Source organism: Hyaena hyaena, unplaced genomic scaffold (assembly GCF_003009895.1).
Source record: "Hyaena hyaena isolate Hyena2069 unplaced genomic scaffold, ASM300989v1 scaffold_180, whole genome shotgun sequence".
NCBI lineage: Eukaryota > Metazoa > Chordata > Mammalia > Carnivora > Hyaenidae > Hyaena > Hyaena hyaena.
Window position 1 is genome coordinate 378,874 of NW_024080811.1, and position 21,366 is coordinate 400,239.

Here is a 21,366-nt window from a genome sequence, read left to right on the forward strand (position 1 = left end):
TTTGCAAGGTGCTTAGTGCACTACTTACATGTTCAGAGACTAAGCCTGCAGCCATTTTCTAACTGAATCACATTTTCCTATTTTCAAATCCCTAGCAGTTTTTTCCTCCTACTTTCCTTCCTACTTCGAGAGCCTTTCAGGGATGTCCTACAGGGTTTTGTTTTGTTTTGTTTTGTTTTTTAATGTTTTTATTTCTGAGAGAGAGAGAGAGAGAGAGAGAGAGAGAGAGACAGCGTGAGCAGGGGAGCAGGCCCAGAGAAAGAAGGAAACCCAGAATCTGAAGCAGGCTCCAGGCTCTGAGCTAGCTGTCAGCACAGAGCCTGATGCGGGGCTCGAACCCTCGAACTGTGAGATCATGACCTGAGCTGAAGTCAGACGCTGAACCTACTGAGCCACCCAGGCATTCCCCACAGGGTTTTAATACTGTGATTTTTCCCAAGTAAACCTTGAAATGTTTATATCGTATAATAGAAACTAAACATTTAACCTTCACTCTGAACTCTGATTCTAATACTGTAGAGCTACTTTCACTCATTTAAAATTTTCCATATCTCCTGGTGGCAGTCACTCCCATTTGCTAGAATTAGTGACTATTTTTTTTCAATCATGTTGCTGTTTTTATTGTTTGAGGCAGCCTGCACGTTGCTGCAAACTAGTGACCACACCCTTGTACTATTCCACAGAGACCCACAACACGGATCCCAGCCCAAGGTTTTCATCTCATTCCGGCATCTGGATCAAATTCTTTATATGAGGGAGGGTTGTTTTTGTTTTTGTTTTTCTTATATCTTTGAACACAATGCACCCAACAAACAGATTGGGGTATGTCCTCTAATCCTGACAGTCTCTCACATGTTGGTGTCTCCTAAGATCCACAACCTCTAGATGGGGGTACTTCCCTCCAGGTCAGGCTGTGCCAGCTACTCACATTGTCCTATTTCTGGGAGCCAAGCAGCTCAGGTTTTCAGTCACTGGCTTTGTTACAGTTTTAGTAAGATTCTCTACTATTACAATGGGGATGACTTTCAGAATTGATTTGGAGTTAACTTGGGTCTCACCCTCCATGAATATATTCTCCAGATTTCCTAAAGCTCTGGCAGGATGAGCAATGTCTTTATCTGGGCTACGAGTGCCGCAATCCTTGCCCTTTAGCACAGTTCTGACTAACTCACCTGGTTCGGTGATGTTTGCTTCACTTCCTCCGTCAGTTGCTGGAAAAGTATCAGGCCTGATGCAATTGCTTCATAAACTCTAAGCTGAATGTGGGTGGAGATTTTAGACAAAGGATGGAATTTCCCTACCCACACATTTACTCCTAGTCTAATTCTCCAATTTCAGGAAGGGGTTTGAGCTCATATCTTTCTCAGTCTCCAGCAATGGACTTGCTAGTGACTTTATATACAGATGTGGTATTTGAATCTTATTACTTGCATGGCGCCTGAGACATTAACCCATTTGGATTCTCCATACATCTGAAATGCTTTTAGCGCTTCCAATAAGAAACAAAGATGTGCATGGGATGCCTTCTCAGAGTCCAGAAGACAAGCCTTTCCACTTGAAATAGTTTGCAGGTGGTTATTTTAACTATATAAAGTGTCAGTCACCTTCGAGGTATAGCAGGCCACTAACTATTTTGCCCATAAATAGCATAGTAAGGATCTAGTTAGTCAGTGAGTTATCTTTTATGTAGCTGATATCATGTTTTTTCTAATGTAAACCACATATGGTTCAAAGCCACGGATTAAAGATACAAGGCCCCTGCAATAACTGTGAGGTCATCTGGCCTGCAATAGAGGTAACCACAGCCCATTAGGAAGAATCTGTCAAAAGTCAGTGACAAGGAGAAAATCTTTAAAGCAGCAAAAGAGAAGCTCATTATCATGTATAAGGGACCCTCAATAAAATTATTTCTGATCAGAAGTCATGAAGTCCAGAAGGCAGTGGAATGATACATTCAAAGTGGGGTGGGGAGAGGGATAGCCCCAACACGCTTGAGAATACTTGAATCTATATAAAAGAATGGCCTTCAATCAGAATGATTTCTGAGGGTAGTTAGATTACTCTTAAACTCCTTTTTTTACTGCCAGAATCTGTTCAGCCTAAAAGCCTGTCAATGGATATATCCCAATGAGACATCCAATATCTATCTTATTTAGTGTATGTCTATTGTAAACATATGAGGAAGAAATACGAGTAAGTATTATATAGTCTGGAGCTCTGCACTATTTTGTGTAATCTCCCTATCAACTTGGTTTTTAATATTTTTTTAATGTTTATTTTTGAGAGAGAGAGACAGGCAGACAGATAGACTTCAAGCAAGGGAGGGGAAGAGAGAGGGGGAGATACAGAATCTGAAGCAGGTTCTGGGCCTTGAGCTGTCAGCACAGAGCCCGACGTGGGGCTCGAACTCATGAACCATGAGATCATGAACTGAGCCAAATCAGATGCTTAGCCGACTGAGCCACCCAAGCACCCCTCAACTTTGTTTTTAGAGTTAATATACAACATTCAGTACATCTTCTATCTCAGTAGAAGCTGTTTTACACGTCTTTGGAGTAGCAGTACATTAGATTCTACATTATTCACTCAGCAGTCAGAGATTTCACTGATAATCTTCAAAATGAAAATAAAATGAATTTTAAAGATCAGTTTTTCTGAGCCAAGATGAGTGAGTCACTTAAGGGACCACCGTCAAAAAAGAGAAGTCTCGGGAAGATTGTTGGTTCCAAACCAAAGATGAGTTCAGTTACGGACAATGAACTGGAGGTAGGCAGAATACCCAGCCAGGGAATTCCAAGCAGCATTTGAGGATGAAAGGTTGAAGTCAGGGCCAGAGATGCAGAAGATAGTTAAAGTCTTGCAAACAAATCCGCTGTAGGAAAAAATGGGCAAAATGACAACAATAGATGGTCACAGGTTGGCCACGGTTAGGAAGCCAGAAGAAAAATCTGTGAAGGATAAGGAAGGAACAATCTGAAAGACAGGGTAGGTCAGTGTCAAACCAAGGGAAAAGCTAGTTCACATGGAAAGGGGCAGGCACTCAGAGATCAAGGTGAACATAAACTAAGAAACAATCACTGGTAACTTTTGATAATCATGCTCTAAGAACATCCTTTGCTTTCTCCTTTGTAAAACAGGGTCATTTGTAAGTCAGGAGTTCTTGATTTTCTAGCTGTTTGGATTTTTGTCCTCGTTTCCAGGCAACTCTGATACCCACCCCCCCAGAATCTCCTGGATAAAATGCACATTTGCATATAAAGCCACTTTGCAGGGGGTGGGGGGTGCGTGGGCGTCTGAGCATCTGACTCGGTGTCAGCTCAGGTCATGATGTCACCATTTGTGACCTGGAGCCGCATGTCAGGCTCTCTGCACTGATAGCTCAGAGTCTGCCTGGGACTCTGTCTCCTCTCTCTGCCCCTCCCCTGTTCATGTGCTCTCTCTCAAAATAAATAAACTTTTTTTAAAAAATGTTTAAAAAAATTAAAAAACAAAAATAAAGCCACTTTGGATGTGAAAACCTTAACGATAATGGTCATTAATCAAAGCTGCATCAGGAGATACACTATCAAGACAGCAGGAAGACGTAGTAAACCCAGCTTATATTTCAGTGTTGGTTTGTGATAACTCAGATAAACAGAGTTCAGACTGATGATGCAAAAACTTCCATCGTGTGTGTGTGTGTGTGTGTGTGCGCGCGCGCGCACGCACGCACGCCTGTGTCCAGACTTCTGCTTTCCCCACTATCCCTCTCCACACCCCCACCTCCCCTCAGTCCCACACATCAATTTTCTCATTTCTATCTAGGGTTTAAGTATTACTGACAAGGGTGACTGGCCTGAGTTAGCCATAGTGAATCCAGATTCCAAGGCAACCTCCAAAAAAGCGCTCAGATCAGGGGCAAGAATTGCCACCTAAGGATTAATGATTTGACATTTTCCAAAGTCTGAAGTCCAAGTACTTTTCTGAATGCTGCCTGAGGGCTTCTCCAGCACACCCCTGCGCTTCCAGGCAGCGGCAGCCAGCACCCTTGGCTGAAACGGCCCCTCCTTGCTTTCTGAGCACACATTAGCCCTTGAAAGGAAATTCAGACTCCGCAGAGGGGTGGTCTCAGGACCCCAGGCTCCTCAAAATCAGTTCTGCCTGCCCATTTGCGGATTCTTCTCTCCAGAGCTGTCTGCTGGCCTGACCCATGGGGAGACTGGCAGCGACTACATACTCAGAAGATAAGGATAGGGTGAGAATTGTAATTCTTTTAAAATAAATGGCATAAAAATATAAAAGTAAAATAAATGGTATAGTGAAAAGGGGGCCTTAAAGATAATCTTATTTAGTACACCCCGTGCTCGACATGGAAACCAAGAGACGTGAGGCCTTTCGTAATGCCGTATTACCAAATAGCTCAAGTGTTGTTCAAGCAACAGACATTTTCCGTAAGAGAACATTCCTTGACCGTAAGGAGCTGATTGGCACCCACAGACGCTTCCAGCCCTAAAGGTTTTTATCCATATAGAAGAAAAAAGCTACTCCCTCTGAGGTTGGGGGGGGGAGGGGATAACTTAATAAAACCATCATTTATATTTATATTTACTCCCCAGGCAAACCAGAGGATAGAGGTCATCTAAGGATGTGCTCAAGATAGAAGCCACGCTCTTGCCAAGTTCTCGCGGTTCACTCTCAATCTCGGGGGATAAGAGAGGACGAGTCATTTAGTGTCATTCTGGAACTGACCCACTGCTAAATGGGCTATTTCATATCTTGCTTGTCCTTTTGTTACCATTTGGATCCACAGTAATAATAACTGTAGCTAACATTTACCAATTTCACTAAACACTGCCCTAGATAGAGTCTTACCTGTTTCAGGTTTGCAATAGCCCTGTCGTGCAGGTACCACTATTTTCTTCATTTCAGAAATAAGGAAACTGAGGCACAGATGTGCCCGGTTCACACTGATGGTATTCTGCTCGTCTTTTGTTGCATAGTGAATTATCTCAAAACACAGTGGTCTAAAACCACATTAATTAGGGGCGCCTGGATGGCTCAGTCAGGTAAGCATCCAGCTGTTGATTCTGGCTCAGGTCATGATCTTGCGGTTTGTGAGCTCGAACCCCGTGTGGGCCGTGTAGGGCTCCGAGCTTGGGATTCCTTCTCTCTGTGCCTCCTCTACTCACATGTGCATGCACTCTTTCTCTCAAAATAAATAAATAAGCATTTTTTTTTTTAAAGAATGACTTTAATGACTTTATTGTAACCTCTCCTGGTTCTAGAGCTTGATTGGACTCAGCTAGGTGGTTCTCACTTCGGGATTCTTGCTTGGGGGCTCCTGTGCAGTTGGAGTCAGACAGTGGCTGTGCTGGAGCCGTTTCTTGTCATGTTCCCTCACTCATGTGTCTGATGGCTAGGACCTAAGATGAGGCCATCATCAGGAACCCCACACGTGACCTCTGCACACTGCCTGGACCTCCCCCATTGCATCCCAGCTGGGCTCTAAAAGCAAGCATCTCTAGAGAACAGACACTGCCTGGGGAGCCTAGGTCGTTCAATCGGGGAAGCATCCAACCCAACTTCAGCTCAGGTCATGATCTCACAGTTCATGGGTTCGAGCCCCACGTCAGGCTCTGTGCTGACAGCTCAGAGCCTGGAACCTGCTTCAGATTCTGTGTCCCCCTCTCTCTCTGACCCTCCCCTGCTTATGCTCTATCCCTCTCTCTCTCTCCTCCTCCCTCCTTCAAAAATGAATAAACATTAAAAAAGAATTTTTTTAAAAACTTGTGCTGCCTTAAATATTCTTTCAAATATCACAGACGAACAGGAAGCTACAACTCTCGAGTCCTATGAACCCTTCACTCCGCTTTCCCCAGCAGTAAGATTTTCTGTAACTGTAGACCAGTAACATAACCAGGAAATTGACATTTGCCCAGTGCTCTTAATTAAATTATGATCCTATTCTGTTTTACCAGTGTTTACGTATACTCATGTGTACACATGCGTGAGTCTGCGTTCTGTGCAATTTGATTCCACGTTAAGGTGTATATAATCACCGCAGTCAACCTAAAAAACTATCCCACAGAAGAGAAACTATTATCGTTTCTCCTGCCTCTCCCCAGCCCCATAGTTGACCCCTGGCAACCACCCGCTCTCAATCTCTATAGTTTTATCACTTTAAGAATGTCACCTAAATGAAATCAGATAGTATGTAACCTCTTGAGACTGGCTCTTTTTCATTACATAGAATGCCCTTTAGATCCATCCAACTGTGCACACATCAATAGTTAGGGTTGATGTTTCCTTTTACTTCTGAGTAATAGTTCATGCGTGCCTTTTAAAGCCTCCTCTTAGAAGTCACACAATTTCACTTCTATAACAATTACAATCCCGTCCAGATTCAGGGGAGAGAAATCTACCCCTCCCCCCCCCCAACCTTGATGAGAGTTGTGTTGAGATCCCCTTCTAAGAAAAGAACAGGGACAGAAGAACTGTTGTGGCTATCTAGGAAAATATGACCCACCACAGATGGTAAGTGGCAAAGGCAGAATTCAAACCCAGGTAGTTTGACTCTATAACCCATAGTTTTAGGGTGACAACCTGTGTACTCTTGCCACATGAAGGAATGAAATCATTACAAACTTAACTGAAGAATAAGGCTATAAATATTGTTTCAATACACAACATTGATTTAATTAAAAAATTTTTAATGCTTATTTTTTTTTTTTTTTGAGAGAGAAAGAGAACATGAGCAGGGGAGGGACAGAAAGTAGGGAGACACAGAATCTGAAGCAGGCTCCAGGCTCCGAGCCATCAGCACAGAGCCTGATGCAAGGCTCGAACCTATGAACTGCAAGATCATGACCTGAGCCGAAGTTGGCTGCTTAACCAACTGAGGCACCCAGTGCCCCAACATTGCTTTAATTTAAAGAATTTGGAGATAAGTAGGAAAAGATTGGCAAGATCAGAACCTTACATGTTCACTGAGGAAAAGGGCTGGTGAGAAACATTCAGTTAAGCAGCCTGAAAGTAAAACGACAGGTCTTACCATTCCTTTCTCATTCTACAGAACTTCTGACCTCCTAGCAATACTCCATGAATGTTTACTACTGAGGGAAATCTCCATACTCACTGAAGTTGGAACTGCAATTTCATTCTATAAATTTCCTAAAGCGTCCTTCTTGTCTTTGCTCAGTGGATTTTACTAATTAACCAACAGGAACCACAGTATTGCCACTACGCCCAAATAAGTCGATCCTCTATCCACCACGGGCCCATCTCTAGCCCACAGGCACCTTCCATAGTGAACTGGAAAAAGACATCCCTTCCCCTGGGCAGAGGCATCTCATGACTTCGCCTCTGTTGCTGTGAAATCATAGAAAACATATGTGTTGGTCTCTGCCCCCAGTTCCTGGCACAGAGCTCCCCAAGTCCTTTGATTTTATATGTGGAAAGAACACCAGGAACATCTTTTGTTCAATTCTGGTCTTTGATCCTGATCCCTGATGAGGAGCTCCTTAATTCCCTGGAATTCCCGGGATGATAGGAATAGCTTTTGTTCTAATGAGGCGACTTTGGTTGGCTCCTGTATAGAGAGCTGATCCCAGAAAGACCAAACCGTGATCAGAAGCCTGGAACTTTCAGCTGCACGCCCCCATTCTCAGGAGAGGGGCTGCAACTCGAGTTAAGGAGCCATCATGCCTACATGATGAAGCCTCCATAAAAATGCCCAAAGTACAGGATTTGGGGAGCTTCTCAACTGGTGAGCACGTGGAGATTTGGGGAGAGTGGTGCCCTCAGAGAAGTCATGGCAGCTCTGTGTTCCTGCCCACATTCCCTGCCCTAAGCAGCTCCGGCATCTGGCTGCTCCTGAGCTGTATCCTAGCAAGCTGGGAATGTAGTAAACACACTGTTTACCCGAGCTCTGTGAGCTTCTCTAGCAAATTAATTGAACCCAAGGAGGGGCTCGTGGATATAAAGCCAGCCGGTCAGAAGCACACGTAACAAACTACTAGACTAGTGACCGGCATCTGAAGTGAGAGCAGTCTGGTGAGACTAAGCCTTTAACCTATGAGATCCAACACTATTTCCAGGTAGATAGGATTGGACTTGAGTTAAATGTGTGGGACGCCTGGTCAGTGTCTGCTGAGACTTGGAGAACCGCTTGGCGGTGTGGAAAAACAAACGCATGCTGGAGTTGCATTCATCAGTGCTCAACTCTCAATCCTGGCAGCCCCACCACTCAACCTTTCTTGCATCGGTTCCGTAAACATGGGAGTGCCTACCACGAGGCAAGAGCCTTGCCAGGTGCTAGAGCTCTAAGAGTGTCCACACTGTCCATAAGGAGCTAATCGGCCGCAGGAGGAGCAAGCCAAGTAAGCAGAGAACGTGACATAATATTGCAAGTAGATGACAGAACAGACATGACCTGGAGGCACTGAGAGGGAAGCGTGACTAGAGGTAGGGAAATGGCGCTCAAAGGAATGCTCTCCAAGGGAGGACTTTCCTGAGCTGAATTTTGGCAGTTAAGTCCCTGGCAAACAGGACTTAGCCAAGAGAATGGGGGCGAAGGAGAGAATGCCAGGCAGTGACCCCAGAGGTGGGCAAGGGTCACATAATGGGACTCAAGACCACTGCCAGCCCTACAGAAACTTTCGTACGGCTTTAGAAAAAGGTGTCTCTGCCCCCTTTAGAAAAAGCACCTGTATTCATTTTCTAGGGCTGCTGCAACAAATCGCCATAAACTTCATGCCTTAAAACAAGAGGACTTATTCTCACAGTTGGGGAAGGCAGAATTCTAAAATCCAATTGTCCTCAGGACTTTCCCTCTGGAGGGTCTGAGGGAGAATCATCCCCTGCTTCCCCTTAGCTCCTGATGTCTTCCAGCAATCCTTGGTGCATTCCGGGGCTTGTAGACTCACCCCTCCAGTCCTCACCCACGTCTTTACATGAAGAAATACTTTGCCATGTTTCTCTTCTCTGTGTCTTTCTTCTTATAGGGATACTTGTCATTGGATATAGGGCCCATCCAGTTAATCTAGAATGATCTCACCTCGAGATCCTTTATTTAACACCTTCTGCAAGGATCCTTTTGCCGAACAAGGTCACATTCATGGATTCCAGAAGTTAGGACTTGACATCTTTTGGGGGACCACAGCTCAACCCACTACACCCGTCTCGGTGAATCAAGTGGGACCTAGAACAGGCCACAACTGGTATACGCACCACAGGAGGCCCGGCCCTGCTGAGCTGAGGCCTGCCTGCCACCCTACGGTGCTTACGGATGGACCTGTGAGGAAAATGCCAGTATCTGTTATTCCAGGGCTTGTGTTCATCACTCGCTGCATCCACTTCTCACTCCGAAGGCAAATAGAAAGTATTCTTTAAAACAACCTACAGAACCTACCAACCTTTCACTCTGAGTTGGAACCATCTCAGATGTGAGACTAAGCCCTGTTCAGAACTGGGAACAGAGGGGCGCCTGGGTGGCTCGGCCAGTTAAGCATCTGAGTCTTGGTTTCGGCTCAGGTCATGATCCCGTGGTTTGTGGGATCGAGCCCCAAACCTATGGTTTGCGGAATCTGCTTGGGGTTCTCTCTCTGTCCCTCCCCACCGTCTCCCCCTCTCTCTCAAATGAATAAACTTTAAAAAATGGTAACAGAAAAGTTGGATTCAACCAAGCAAATAATGAATTAGAGAATGTGTAACTAGAAACTTGGGAAATGGGAACCTGAAAAGAAAAGCTAGAGAAAAAATTCCTTTCACTAAATCCTTTAAATTTTTCCTCAGATTAATTTGTCTACTACTACGTTATGGTGGTTATAATAGTGAGTTTGTTCAGTCTGAACCCTGTGGTGGAGAGGGGTACAGTGGAGTATTTGTCATCTCTGTCATCTTTCTAAATGATCTTCTTTATAGAACTCCACTTTCAGAGCATTGCCCAGGATAGTACTTGGCTTTAGAATTAGCATCAGGTCTAGAAGAAATCATGGAGGCATCGAATAGACTGGGTGGTATTTATTTTTATACAGAAAGGCTGATTTAAGCACTCTTCAGCACTTAAAACTTAAAGCTGGTGTCCAGAAAATGACTTAGTCCATTTACATACCAAAAGTCATGTTGAAGAACATTTATGCAATAAAATTTTTCATTAAAAATTTTTTTAATGTTTTGTTTATTTTTTTGAGAGAGAGAGGCAGACAGCGTGAGCAGGGGAGGGTCAGAGAAAGAGAGAGACACAGAATCAGAAGCAGGCTCCAGGCTCTGAGCTGGCTATCAGCACAGAGCCTGACATAGAGCTGAAATCCACGAACCGTAAGATCATGACCTGAGCTGAAGCCACCAGCCACCATGACCAACTGAGCCACCCAGACGCCCCGAAACTTTTCATTTTAGAATCAAGAAACAGCCATCCTCAGAAATTGGGGATCTTTAAATCATAAAGATTTAAAATATGACGACCTAGAAAACCAAAGATTCTTAATCCTTTATTTGAATCTTGAGCCAAGATTTTAGGTGTTAAAAAGGTCACAAGGGATATATTTTGCCTATTACAAACCACCTGCAAAAGGGTCTTATGCCCTGTACTCAAACATAAAGCTTTTACGACCACAGGCACCTGGGTGGCTTCGTCAACTGAGCATTTGACTTCGGCTCAGGTCATGATCTCACGGTTTGTGGATTTGAGCCCCTCCCTGGGCTCTGTGCTGCCAGCTCAGCGCCTGGAGCCTGCTTCAGATTCTGTGTCTCCCTCTCTCTCTGCCCCTCCTCACCTCGTGCTCTTGTCTCTCTCAAAAATGAATAAACATTAAAAATTTTGCTTTTTAAATTATAACAGGATATTTTGAGAATCTATTCTATGCCAAACCCAAGAGAAATGTCAAGAAGCAAAATGCAGGGGGTCCTCTTCTCATAAAGCGCATATTAAAAACCAGTTGCCATAGTCTGATAAAAATGAGGCAGGGAGCACATGTGCTGGCTATTTCAGATCAGGTGCTCAGGGAAGCTTCAATGGATTCATGCAGAAAGCCAAGAAACCAACCCCAATATGTATAAGAATTTGGCATTTTAGTAAGATAGCATTTCTTAATGTTTTAAACAGAAAAAAATTATTTAAAATAGAATAAAAGAGTAAAGCAGATTTAAGCTGAAATTTAAGCAATGTAATTAAAACACAAATATCTGAATGAATATATTGCAAGGAGTCTATTTCAATAGTCCCCTTGGAGACAGGGCCATAATATTCTGGAAAGTGCCATCATCACACACATAGGTAGGCAAATTATTTTTTTTTAATGTTTATTTTTGAGAGAGAGAGAGAGAGAGAGACAGAGCATGAGTGGGGGAGGGGTAGACAGAGAGAGAGACACAGAATCTGAAGCAGGCTCCAGGCTCTGAGGTGTCAGCACAGAGCTCAATATGGGACTCGAACCCAGGGACTACGAGTCAGACGCTCAACAGAATGAGCCACTCAGGCACCCCTGTAGGCAAATTCTTATAGAACTTCCTTTGAAGCCTTGCATAGCATTTCCAGAATAATAATTTGAAGTTATTCAGAATTTATTTCCAACTTTGTTTCCTAAACTCACACCTCCAAAGATAGAGATTGATGTGGGCTAAAGTTATTTGTCACTGGTTCCTAGGTTTTTAGTTTGAAGAAAATAATCCTTTTTGGAGATTAGGGGTCAAAGTTATCTCATTGCCAATCTAAAGGTCTAAACTTCATCTTTTCAGAAATGTCAAGTGTCATTTACATTTTCCCCTATCCAAACAGTAAAAGAAAAGAATTTGGGGGGTCAAAATTTGCTCCATTAAAAAATAATAAAACTCTTTTTCTAGCCTGTGTATATTTTGTTTTGTCCTTTATCTATTCTGTAACATTAAGTAGGTTGAGTATATAGTCATAGAAGATAACTGCACAATGCCCTGATCTTTCCAAAGAAAGGTTTTAAAGAGCAGAAAGTTTTCTTTGATATACCTTTACTGTAATTGGTACAATGTTCCAATAAATGTGCATTAATTCTATAACTAGAAAATAAGATAGCGGTGCCTGGGTGTCTCAGTCAGACAAGTGTCTAACTTCAGCATAGGTGATGATCTCATGGTTCATGGATTCAAGCCCTGCATCCAGCTCTGTGCTGACAGATCAGAGCCTGGAGCCTGCTTTGGATTGTGTGTCTCCCTCTCTCAACACCCCTCCCCTGCTCATGCTCTGTCTCTCTGTCTCTTTCTCTGTCTCTGTCTCTCTCTTTCTCAAAAAGAAAAAAAAGAAAAGAATATAGTAAAAACAGAACACTCCAAATATCTTGCATTATTAATCAATTGCCACAAGACTGGCAAAACCTTTTTCCTTAGTTCAATAATAGCCCCTTCTGCCGAAGTACATTTGCCAGCCCTCATGTATCATAACTCAGTGGAAAGATGGTTTCTACTGATAGTTTTTCAGGCAGCACAGAGGCACAGACCCCCCAAAAAGAAAGAGGTAAACTCAGAGCTGTTTGACAGCGCCCTTCCAAACCAGAATGCTGCATTTCTTCCAAGTCCCCTGGGAGTTCTTGAAGCACATCTAAGGTGATGTTATTGCAGACTCTAATATTAACCTTGGTGGATAGTTTATTGCCAACTGCAGCAAGAATATTGAGGTGAGGATGAAAGTGTCTTTGTGGAAAGCACAGTGACATTCCGCGCACGAAGGCCTGGACTGTCATGTTCAGTATTAGCAAAGGCAGTTCTGAGTTCCGCCTCTGAAGGATGACGTGCAGGTTGCCGATCATGGTGTCGCCGTGTCTAAAATTCCACCACGAGGAAGACTCTCTGTGCATTGGTAGGGCGCTTAGGCTCCCAAGCGCTCCCTAGAGATGGTAAATGGCAGTGCCCTCCCTGACAAGCGCCCCCCACCCCCAGCTCACTGCCTGGAAGGGAGGAAGTAGAGACATTACAGCTAGACCAAAGGAGAGAAGTGTGGCATGAGAGGGAGATGGTACCAAAGACCAACTTCCTGTTTCACAGGTTGTCTCAGTTTGGCCCTGCGTACAGGCAGTGAGGTTGGACCATCCGCTCTCCGCTCCACTGTGCCAGACAGAGCTGTGGCCAACACTCCAGCCAGCCGCCCCTCAGACGCGGGGAGTAGACACAGCGTGCCTGCCCCTTTTAAGGCTGAACGTTATCTCTGAATCCTGCAGAGCCACGAACAATGCTTGCCACCTGGTTTCAGATATTGGTTGATTTACAGTCAGCACAAATTCTGGATCTAATCACGGCCGGGCATAATTACCCCATGTCTCTTGCATATTGTCTCTTCGGAATAGCTTTTGTATCAAACTAAAATCTGACAACTTTAATCCGAAGGAACATCTCTCCTGCATTATCTAAGACAGAGATTGGCATCTTTAACCTTGCTGTCCAAAGTGGAAATGAGAGAGGCTACATATAGCCCCTACTAGGCCAGTGGATTTAAGGTACAAGTCAGTGAAAACAGCCACATTCTTCCTAAGAACTATAATCAAAACCTGGAGTGTAGGCAAGAATATCACAAGGTATGGACCATGCTATCCAGAGGAAAGCAGGGGAAGAAATATAAAGAAGGCACAGAAAGAAAAAAAGAAGAAAGAAAAAGTGGAGAGAGGGAAGAGAGATTTCCATTCCTTCCCATCCACCACCCCTGTGCGAGGCTCTAAATAGGTTAGGGCATTCAGGGTAGCACAGGAAAATACAGGATGTCCTGTTAAATTTGAATTTCAGAAAAATGATGAATAGTTTTTTAGTAAAATATATCCAGATGGAATATTTGGGATATACTTATACTAAAAAAATCATTGTTTATCACAATAAACTGGTGCAAACAGCATTGTGGTGAGATCTGCCAGGATTTTGAATTAAGACAAATCTAGGTTGACTCTTGCACAATGATTTATTAGTCATGAGGCTCTGCCCATGTCATGTAGCGTCTCTGAGCCTCGGTGTCACATCTCAACATGAAGAGATGGCATTACTCCATAGGGTTGTCCCGGGGAATATACTGCAACTAGCAAGTGTTTGACAAGTGCTCTGGTTTATTCACTTAAAGTGTTGTTGTGTTTACTGCCTCCCCCTTCTACTTCTGAGTCTAAAGTATCTCTAAACTCCACATATGTTTACCATCACCACCCCATGTAACATGGAGAGCGCATGTTCATCTTCCACAGCATGTCCCCCCACTGCAGAAAATGTATTGTCATAAAGTGCCACAACACGTCATACAGGCTGTGGCATTTTAATTCCCTAGCTCAAGAAAGATGGAGGGTCCTACAGAGTTGAGACTGGGTTATTCCAGGGACCAGAGGACAGCAGACTTAGAGGGGCTTAGCAGCCACAAAATGCCCGCTTACTCCTCAAACACACAACAGTAATGACTCTATTCACTGGAGGCAAGCTGGGAGCTGATCAGGTCTCTCTTCCCTCGTCAGCTCTGGGAAAGCCTAAGGGAATGATTTTTAAGATTAAAAAGTTGTTTCATTGCCCCTGCCTGAGTCTTAAATGAAGAAGGAAAGGGCTTTCCCAGTAGAATCCAGGTCAGATATTTACATCTGACCTACCCACACTGTAACCACACTATGGTCAGAACACAAACGACTGTTGAGGTGAGAGAGTGTGCCTTACAGGTATTATTAATATTATGAAAGAAACCTCACAGACATGAAGGGAAATGCTTACCTCAGAAAACCACAGGTGCACAAAGCCTGTTTCATCTCCTTCTAGATCCGAATCTGCAACCGAGGAATGGAAAGGCTGCTTTCAATAGCCCAAGAGTTCACTGTACTCTGAAATGTTTGCCCAAATCGCTCCTTGGCTATTCATGCAAAATCCTGGTGATCCCTCAGTTGCACCAGAAGAATTAGTGGATGGACTCTACACTCACCTGTCAGAGGAAGAGGAAATGAGACAGCCGCTCTAATAGTTTCTATCCATATTTAAATGTAAAATGTACCTATCCCTTGATTTGGCAATTCCATGGCAAGAAATCTATCTTAAGAGCATGCTTATTCACAAAGCTACATATATATTTGTATAAAGATACTACTGCAGAATTGCTTAGGGTAGCAAACCATTGAAACAACCCACCTGTCTTTTTCTAGAGGAACAGTTCTATATATTACAATGTAATACTATGAGATGTACACAGCAGTTAAAAGAAATGAAGTAGATTCATATATCCCAATAAGGAGAGCTTTCTAAGGAGTCTTTAAGGGAGTGGGGAAACTATATAGAATATCACTATAATCCCATTACACTGAAAGAGACAAATGCCACAAGTGTTTCTACATTTACCTGTGTATGTAAAGGCTTAGTGTGATGGCTTGAGTGATACATACTTAAATGCTCATAGTGCTTACAACCAGAGGAAAAAAAGTTTGCTGAGGAGATGGAGGGAGGCTTTAACACATGACTTAATGAATCTCCACGCCACTGGAGTTTTTAGCAAGAGTGTAATTGAGCATTACTTGAATCATTTTAACCAACAGCTTTGAAAAAGCAATGTAAAAATAATTAAATTAGCTACATTGACTATCCTCCCCAAATCTTATTTACTTCTTACTTCTTATTTACTTCTTCTTTACTTCTTACTACAAAGACCTTCTTTATATGAAACAGGGATCTCACACAGAAAATCTAAATCACGTACCTGTGGCAAATTCACACACGCCTAGGTTTCCTGAGAATATTCGCCCAGGACCCTGGGATCTAATTGCTTCAGGAATGGAGGAGACCCCAGAAATAATTCATACCATGACCAAGTAAAAATACTCAGTTCAAGGACTCCAGCTGAGTTTAAGGATTCTTCAGAACCATGCAAACAAATGAGAGCAATCATTTGTGAGCATATACATGGATAATCCCACTGGTTCTTGGCTGGCTCTCAAACACAGGGATTTATAACAGAGGCTTAGAGAGAGAAAGCTATTTAAAACACCAACCATCCAACAAAATCAAAGTCCTTAGAATCTGAGTCACCAAGGGAATCAGACTATAATGGGAAGCCATGAGGAGATGTGGCCCTGGGCATGTATGTGCTGGTTTCCCCCCTACCTGAGAGGGGTGACGGCAGGATGAGCCTGACCCATGGAATTACATGACATTACAATTCAGTCCTAAGAAGCTGAGAGTGACCTGAGTCTCAAGCCACACAGGTTGAAGGAGGTGAAGGTGAAAATGTTGGCAGTGACCAGGGCAGCAAGAGACCAACTACAGAAATGGCAGAATAAAATTACACGAGATACCCAGGGGACCCCATGGAACTTTGTGAGCTTTGGGGGAAGGGTTTGTGGGAAATTGAGGTTTCCTCAACTCTGGTAAAGAACTAGTCTACTAACATTGCTCATTATTACAATTAAAAGTCTATTACAGACTCTACCCCAGGCCAATGGGTCTGAGGAAATCCAGGTTACATTTAAAAACCAAGTCTAGGGACGCCTGGGTGGCTCAGTCAGTTAAGCGTCTGACTTCGGCTCAGGTCATGACTTTGCAATCCATGGGTTCAAGCCCCACATCGGTCTCTGTGCTGACAGCTCAGAGCCTGGAGCCTGCTTTGGATTCTGTGTCTCCTTCCCTGCTCATGCTCTGTTTCTCTCTGTCTCTCAAAAATAAATAAACGTTAAAAAAAAAAAAAAACCCACAAGTCCAAGGCACCTTGGTGGCTCATTCAGTTAAATGTCGGACTCTTAATTTCAGCTCAGGTCATGCTCTCATGGTTCATGAGCCCAAGCTCTGGATCATCCGGCTCTGCACTGACAGTGTGGAGTCTGCTTGGGGTTCTCTCTCTCCCTGACTCTCTCTCTGCCCCTCTTCGTATGTGCTCTCTCTCTCTCTCAAAATAAATAAATACACTTAAAAAAATGAATAAAAGCCAAGTCTACCCCAGAAGTCCTACCGCATTTCTGAAATCTCTTATCTGGTCCACATACAACTAAAGGTTAAACTAGGTCCTGAGCCGGAAGGAGAGACAGAAATGGCAGGTGACTGGGAGATCTGAGCTATGAAAGAAAATTAGAAGAGCTTCTCCCTGACTCCACAGGTTGGAGAGGAATTTCATCAAGTGTCTGTAGAGCTGGTGAACAAGGTACGCTCTATTTGCAGGGCTCCATCTACAGCGGTTCATTAGGTCAGTGATTCCCAACTACTGGGAAACAGGGAGCAAGTAACAGCAGGGAGGAGAGGTGGGTTGTGTTCTTTGATAGAGCAGCTTCTGTATTATTTTCTGATTTTATTGGGGAGAGTTGTAAATATCCTCTTGGTTTAATGTTACAAACATCTAAGGAAGATGGGAAATGGCTTACCAAAACGGAGTGACTTTTTACACTAAGTTCTTGAAAGAAGGATTCCTTTATTTTTAAAGTAAAACCTGTTCCTTGGGCACCTGTGGATTCCAGTTGGTAGAACCTCAGACTCTTGATTTCAGCTCAGGTCATGATCCCAGGGTCGTGGGATCAAGCCCTGACTCAGGATCTGCAATGATCATGGAGCCTGCTTGGGATTCTCTCTCTGTCTCTCTATCTCTCTCCCTCCCTTTCTCCCTCTGTCCCTCTCCCCTACTCGTGCATGAACACACATACTCTCTCTCTCAAATAAAAAATAAATTCTATAAAATACTTATTCTTAGATAAGAAAGCAATGGTAACTTGAAGTATGATCTTTTATTCCTTCTTATTGGATTGGTAGATTAAATCTAAGTTCTCTGTTGTTTTAAGAAAGACTACTACAGAGGACCCTGGGTGGTTCACTCAGTGGAGCATCAGACTCTTGATATCTGCTTAGGTCCTGATCTCATGGTCTCGTGGTTGTGAGATTGAGCCCCCTGTCGGGCTATGCACTGACAGCATGGAGCCTGCTTGGGATTCCCTCTCTCTCTCTCTCTCTCTCTGTCTGCACTTAGCTTAGCTTGTGTACACACACACTCTTTCAAAATAAATAAATAAACATAAAAACAAGAAATACTATTTCAAAGGCAGTATTTCAGGATTATTCATCTCCTTAGGTTTGTTGAGAACTTTGACCTCTGGATCAGCCCACTCCTTACCATGCTTCCAAAACCTGGCTTAGAAAAAATTAAGGTGACAATATAACCTATACTTCTTTACTGTTTGTTTCATAAAGGCAGGGTCCTTGGCCTATTGGGCTGTGTATCCTTCATGAAGCCAGTCACAGAGTAGAACAGCATTTCCACGTTTAGAGGCTTGTAACATAAGAAAAATTTCAAAAGAGGTTTATAAAAATGGTAGTATATTTTAAATGTTGTAATTTAATACTAAAAACATTTGAATTATACTGTAATATAAATACGATGTTCACAAGCTAATGATAGGAAGAAAAAGGTATGGATCCATGTTGATCTAGAAAGAAGATACATGTTTAAAGTTGATAGGTAGAGGTTGTGTTTCTGTTACATGTGGCCAAATGTCCTGTATAACATGTCTTGCTGCTAAGCCTAAAATGGTGGCTCTGGGGTGCCTGGGTGGTTGGTTAAGCGTCCAACTTCGACTCAGGTCATGATTTCATGGTCCGAGAGTGTGCTGACAGCTCAAAGCCTGGAGTCTGGTTCAGATTCTGTGTGAGTATCTCTCTCTGCCCCTCCCCTGCTCACGCTCTGTCTCTCTGTCTCAAAAATAAATAAACATTTTTAAAAATGTTTTGATAAAAATAAAATAAAATGATGGCTCTGCCCCAAGGAAAGATGACAGCTGCGTCCACCAAAGGAGATATCAAGGTGAAAGGGATCAGAATATGACACCCCAAAATGTGCCACTTTGGCATAGGGATTATTTTCATTTGAAGTCACTTAAGATAAATCAGACACAGGAAGATTTCACTGACCTCCATCCACCTAAAAGCCGGGCATAAATTTCCTCTATGAAAGTGTCCTTCTCTACTGTACATACCAGGAAGAGGAATTGCCCAAAAGACAGATGACATCAAGATTTATCTGCATACACAAACCTTACTAAATAATTATTATCCACCATTATTCCACCCCCCAACATTTCCTACTCACTTCCCCACAATTTGCTATCCCTGGAAGCCTAAGCCTGCTTTCCTTTGTCTTGTCCCTTCACAATGTATCGTCCTTTGTGCCTAATTGCTTTGGATTTTCACTTTTCTGCAAAGCCCCTATGCGCATAGAAATATTAACGTCAATAAAAAGTGCTATGCTTTTTCACTTATTAATCTGTTTTTTGTCAATTTAAATTGAAAGCCTGAGGTACGGAACCTAAGGGATAGAGGAAAAGGTTTTCCTTTCCTACAAACATCTACATCAAAGCTACTGATGCCTAATGGCCAAGATGCCAACGTCTGAAATCAAGGCTGCCTCAGGTTTTGCTGTCATGTCTGGTGTGTTGCGTCCCATCATGGCAGAAGCTGTGGTATCATGGCTGTCGCCAAGCTGTGCTCCCTGTGTCCCATGGTGATCACGAAGAAAATATGCTTTTTACTTTTATTCACTCTTCCATTGCAATCCCTTCTATTGAGGACCCTGGCATGAAATTTGGGGGCTAGATTTAGGAAAGTATATCACTTAGGATGCCTTTTGCTAAAATTACTCTTAATCTCCAACTAAAACTGGCTTTAAAAATAAGACCTTTAAGACATAAAAACACATCATTGGAAGCTCTTTGGCTCTGCCTTCATCCATGTAGTAGCTTCATCTTCAGACAGGTCATAAGCTGACTGTCATAGTGTTGGGCATCGTATCTAGTGTAACACTAGATTTGACCCTTATTCCAATGGGGGAAAGTGGTCCGTCTCTTCCTCAAGCCTTTTCTGACAGGTGAAGATAACTTTCTCTCAAACTAAAGGTTGGTGTAACAGCAATAAAGGAGCATTACCTCAGTCTTTTCATGGGTCAGTAATTCTCAGCCTCATCTGAATATTACAGGCCCTGGAGAAATCTGAAGAACATGGATGCCTGAGTCTTAACCACAGAGATTCTGAGTTAATTGATCCGGGGAGTTTTAAAAGCTCCTCAAGTGATTCTAAAGTATGGTCAATGTTGAGAACCACTGATGCAAATAGAATCTTGATGTTCGAGTCTGCATCCCATGGTCCTCCTGACTTGCCCAGATCTGCTCAGACATGTCTAAATCCTAGGGTGAATAGAGTCATAGCCTTGTTACCCTCTAATGTCTGGTCTCTTGTGTTCACAGAGGTTACTAAACCTCAGCTCTCTTTTTTTTTTTTTTTTTTTCCCCATGTAAAACCTTTATGCTCACATATCCTGGCTGGCCGTAGGCTATTTACGTGTGCATTCAGGTTCTTCTCCTTACCAAATGCAAATGCTAAAAACACTACCATCTGGTCAACCCCTGCTGACCACCCCCTTCCCCAGTTGTTTAACCACTAAAGGCAAGAGCATGCCTACAAATGAGAGAGCAGAGATTTTATTTGCTAAAAATGTGTTCTGAGTTTACATTATATTCAGGACATAAAAAATTTCCCCCTGCCAGATAATACGTAGTGAATGTGTGATATGCGCAAAGCATCATTATGCCTCTCTTTTGGGGAACACAAAGATATAAAACATAATGTTCAAAGTTCAAAGTTCAAAGAATACATCAAAAAGTCTGGTGAAGATGCATTGCCTTGGGGAGTCAGACCCCAAGTGGCTATTTTTCTCTGGCAAATTACTGCCTGTTCTATCTCTTAGTTTCCTTACATATAAAGCATGGATGTTATGTTTATATCTGCCTTAGAGATGTGCTGTGAGAACTTCTTTCAGTTCTATGGTATTTTTTTATTCTATGGCATAAAATACCAGTTTCTTTTATTCTATGGTATAACAGTGCTTTTGGCTGTTGTGTTTTGTCTTGATTGTAATGTCTTGGGAATAAGAAGTATAAGAAGAGGTGGGTTTTCTCCAAAAGCTAAAGCAGCCAAGGTAGAGGGCTCCTTGCTTTCTTGGGTTCTTCAAAGGCTGTACGAGTTCCCCATGGCGGCGGCAAGAAGAGACAACATGGCCTCAGCCTAGGCACCACCCTCCCTGCTCTCCTGGCAGCTGCCGTGGCATTGGGGCAGGGCAGGTACATTGCTGCCATCACCTCCACCAATGCTGAGTCTTGGACAAGCAATCCCTGTTGGTCCACTGAGCACCGAGACCCTATTGGGGTCTTCCAGGACTGAAGCCGGGGAGGAGAGCACAGCAGTTGCTAGCTCTTGGCTTTGTTGGACCAGCTGTGGCAGCTTCAGCTGGGGTGGTAGGGAGAGGGGAAGGGAGGCAGGGGTGAACAGACCTAGCAAGGTCAAGGCTAAAAGTCTCCAGGTGTTGCCTTATGGCAAGGAGAATCTCGGGAGCAGAAAACTGTGGCAAACGTTGTAGAGTAGGCATCACCAACAGGAGTCAATAAGCTAAAAAATAAC